This window comes from Numida meleagris, chromosome Z (genome assembly GCF_002078875.1).
Source record: "Numida meleagris isolate 19003 breed g44 Domestic line chromosome Z, NumMel1.0, whole genome shotgun sequence".
Lineage (NCBI taxonomy): Eukaryota > Metazoa > Chordata > Aves > Galliformes > Numididae > Numida > Numida meleagris.
The window spans coordinates 5,483,530-5,488,336 of record NC_034438.1 but is presented as its reverse complement, the minus strand read 5'-3'; the positions used below and the strand labels follow the sequence as shown (position 1 = coordinate 5,488,336).

General features: G+C 35.5%; 1 long non-coding RNA gene across 1 annotated transcript; it reads right to left on the bottom strand.

The window, feature by feature from the left end:
• Window positions 273–3,898, bottom strand: LOC110389283. The gene is made up of 3 exons (XR_002433107.1): window positions 3,790–3,898; window positions 1,150–1,428; window positions 273–591 (listed from the first exon to the last, which is right to left on the bottom strand). It is a non-coding gene; the product is annotated as an uncharacterized LOC110389283 (long non-coding RNA).

The window sequence follows — 4,807 nt, the reverse complement described above, 5'->3', positions numbered from 1 at the left end:
TAGAAAAACTCATTATATAATCAAATAGTGGCTACTGAGTAGTCTTTATGAAATCTTTTTCCCAGTTCTTGGGCTAGCATGCATATATTTGTGCTATGAAAAATGCGCTGCTGAAATTAGATCTAAATAGTAACCTAGAATACTATGGGCCTGACTGAAAAAAAAAAAAAGGAAGAAAGTAAGAAAGAAAGATAGAAAGAAAGAGAGAAAGAAAGACAGAAAATAAGAAAGGAAGAAAGGAAGAAAAAAAAAACAATGTGAGAAGAGAGTGAGAGAAAAGATGTGGAGATAATGTTGACAAAACTTAATGCACCAGTCGTTACTCTTCAGAAAACACAATCTGAAAACCTATTCCAGTCATCCAACACAAATAAAACCTACAGAACCCACAATCCAGCTCTGCATAAAGCACGAAAATACAGGAAATGTGGTGGCAAAGTGGTATACAATTGCATCTATCGTCCCAATAGATACAGATCTTTCCAGATGAAGAAAGAAATTGGTTGCTGAAGAAAGGCAAAAGGTCTCTTCCTCTGACTGTACCAAGCAACATGAACCTTGCTGCTGCAGGAACAGGCAGGCATTCATCACCTGTTTAAAAAAAAAAAAAAAAAAAAGACATCTGAAAAATGAAACAAATTAGATTGATTCACTTGATTATTTATATTTATTTTAAAACAGCTTTATTTACGCTGAATTTGTCTGGATACATTAAAAGTGTATTAAAACTCTTTGTGATTCATATTATTTTCTGATAAGGTCTGAGGGACTGTTTCACTAAGCATTTTCATCCATATTCAGGTACTTGAACGATACGTGAATTCCTCACAGCAGTTCCCATTTCCTCAAATGCCCAAATTAGACTTCATCAGTTGCTGAAATCTATTAAATGATTGCTGGGTTTTTTTGTGTGTGTTTTTTTTCTTTTAAGATATGTAAGAGATATTAGCTCAGATTCTGCAAGTATGTGCTGTGCTTTAATCCCAGCAGACAGCTCAGCATCATGCAGCAGCTTGTTCACTCTCCCCAAGTGGGATGTGGGAGAGAATCAGAAAAATAAAAGTGCAAGAACACTGGTGGAAGTAAAGACACTTTACTAGGTAAAGCAAAACTTTTGCATTAGCAAAGCAAAACAATGAATTAACTCACTAATTCTTATCAGCAGACATGTTCAGCACTTCTAGGACTCATCACATATAACCGTTTCTTGGGAAGACAAATGTCATCACTCCAAACTTCCTCCTCTTCCTTCTTCTTTATCGCAGGCTTTATTTCTGAGCATGATGCCATCTGATATGGAAATCATTCTGGTGAGTCTGAGTCAACTGTCCTGTTTCTGTTCCTTCCCAACACCTTGTGTATCTCCGGCTCCTCACTAGCAGGGCAGCACGAGAAGCAAAGAAGTCGTTGGCTCTGTGCAGCACTGCTCTGCACCAAGTAAAACATCAGTGTGTTATCATTACCATTTTCATAAAAAATCCAAAACACATCATCATGCAACCTTCTGTGAGGAAAATTAACTCTATCCCAGCCAAAATTATGACAGTATGTTAGCATCAAGCTAATGCAAGCTGTTAAGTCCATTTAATGCCTGATTACATATTTGGAGAACTAGTGCACATTCAAATTTCAGCTGCTGTGAGTACTGCTGCAGTCAGTTCTGAAGTTTGCTGATTTTACCTGAATTTATGCATCAAATGGCTATGTGACTGAAATTTATTCCTAGACCTTATCTTTGTTCAAAAAGTGTAGCTTCACTGTAAGGATGGTTAAAATATTTTGTCCAGATATGGCTAGTGGGAGAGTGAAATGATGACTGTGAGTTCATGAAGAACTGAGCGTATCAGGGATATGGTTTAGTGGCCATGGTGGTGATGGGTTGATGGTTGGACTAGATGATCTTAGAGATTTTTTCCAAGCTTAATAATTCTATGGTTCAATCTGCACAGGGAGCTGAAGAAAATTATCAGCTCTTTAATGAGGTTGAGAGCATGGCTTAATATTGCCTACTTCTGTGCACGTCACCCTCAACCACTTCTCGAGGTCTGCAGATTCTCTAAACTTCTCCAGTGTACTTTCATTCTGCTTATGTTCATCACTATAACTAATCCAGTCAAGCTGCTGGATGTATCTAAATATCAAAAACCTACTTAGAATCTCAAAGACACATTCAAATGAAACATATATCAAGGTGGTCTAATGTAAGATTTGCTTACCTCCTTTTGTGTGTGCGCATGTTTTCAGTATATAAATACGTATATACCAAAACCTCAAATATATATAGGATATTCACATGCATATGGACATACAGACAAATAAACAATTACAAGTATAGATATAAAATGTGAAGAAATAAGTGCATATTTACAGAAGAGTGAAAATGATAGAAGGTCGAGGATCAAACACCATCTCTAAAAGTCCATGCATTTCCTGAGCATACAGTAATGACTATGCTGTAACTACCAAGTGCGAAGCTGGTAGTGGAATGCTCCAACCTCTTTTGATACCAAATTTTTATCAATGATGTTGAAATCAGAGAAGATACAGAAAAGATACATAAGAAATTTAAGGTGGGGAAAGTGATATGAATTTTTACTTCAAGAGCCCAGACTGTTAAACTTACTTATAAGATCAACCATGGTCTTACATACAGTTTAAATATATGGCCCTACAAGAATATGTGAAGAACTTCAGGGCCCTCAGAAAAGCTGGAGCAGAGTAGATTGAATGGGCCTACAACAGACCAATACATATTTTTTTCCTAAGACCTAAGAAAGAAACCCAAAAGACTGAATTTGACTATTTCTAGAAAGCCAATTAGTACTTGTGGAAAGTGGTGGAAAGATGCACCTATCACCTCAAATCTAAATGGAGATAACAGCCTGGTATTGCTGCCCCATATTTATTTACTTTTTTTCCACATTTAGGACGTTACAAGGAAAATGAGTTTAATTTCTGAGCTTGACTTTACACTTACATTTCTACTGAAGATGAAATGTTTGCTTTCTTAACTAAAATACAAAAATTCACACCATCTCTTTCAGCCTTCTTCCTCTGTTTCCCTTTCTCTCACTCACACATACATGAAACAAAAGCCTATATTAAAATAACATCATTAAGGTTGCAATGTCAAGCCTGTAGAAATTAGAGAATGTGAAAATTAAGTTTTCCTGTGAATCTTAATTATCTGAAGGTGGCAGGCACCCCGTGGAAAAAAGTAGCATGTGATCATGTAATTAAAGACCGTGCCATAATGCCCCCACACAAGGGTGCCAAATTAATGTTGCACGGGCAAACTTGATTTGAGCATTCCCTAACTTGTTTTGAGTGCTTGACTTTGCAACCTTAATAATGTTCCTTTAATGCAGTTTTGTATGTGCACATTTTAAACAGAACTATCTTAAAGAAGCTTTTGTCTGAAATATTACTGTCACTGAATCTTATTTAGACTCTTATTGTATTATCATAATTTCATGGCATTTTAATTTATATTGCATTATTGGACTGTTAACTTACTTCCACTACTCAATTAGGCTGGTAATATTGTTTCACTTCTAATATGCTTCTCTTGCTGTTCAACATACTGTAATTATTGGAATGCTATTTATACTTAGCTAGTGCCAGTTTTTCTTTCAGGTAAGCAAGATTATGAGAAGTGTCACCATAGAGAAGGAATTATCTTAATACAATCATATAAACATACTTACAAACTTCTCATGCTCCTATCCAGGACATAATAACACAAATAAAAATAATATGAAAAGAAAGATAGTGTAAGACAACACTTACCATAAATAATGTCTGATATTGATGAGTTTATTTGATGACATACATTTGAAAATATTGCATGCCTCCTTTTTTTGGTGTCCCCTATAACTTCTCAGAATGCCATGACCACTTCATATATTTATTGTTTATAGAATAGCTTTTATAGTAAAATATTCTTATATGTTTTACTAATATCTTTCTTCTTGCTGTTCAGAACAACACCATTAAAGCCAGAAAGCTGTACAAATCAAAACTCGATGATATGTAAAGTCAGAAGGCTGCACTCTCATTAATAGTTGTGCTTTTATTATTATTATTATTGTTATTATTAATTTCAGGTGCTGTGAGCTGGAGATAACTAAAATAACACACACAAGCATATGCTTTTTAAAATGCCTATTTCTCTCTATTGATTGCAAATGATACCGAGACAATAAAATTAGTAACTACTGCTGGGATCCAAGCTTATTAGTCTTCTTTTGAAAATTGATTCCTACTGCACATCATCCATTAAAAGAAAATATTAGGTACAGCCCCTTTCCATTTAATCTTAACTTAGTAGTTTAGGCAGTGAGCAGGTCTGCTGCAGGAATTTTTCAAGAAGGATGGTTGAAGCCATCTCTCCTGATGCCCATTTCCTGAGCAAGGATTGCAAACAACAGTTTCACAGAAAGGAGCAAAAAATTGTTTTACCATTCTTGGGGGATCCCTATTGACTTCAGCAGATTTAAACAACCTGGAATATAACAGAGCTCTAAACTGGAGGCAGGTGAACAAGTCATCCTGACCTTCCACACATGCTGTAAGTTAAATGGTCAGGAAATGCACTGCAGATAGGTAAATGTCAGCAAATGTCCGGACCCACTTTGTATGTGGTTTGGTTCACTTCCTGGAATGCACACAGGTTTTTAAAAGAATAAGGCAAAATACTTTGCAGGAGTTAGTCCAAAACTTCTGGGACATTGTTACACCATTAAATTCTCTCATTATTTATATTAGTTTTTAGTAATGCCTTTAGGAACAAAAAAAAAAGTGATTC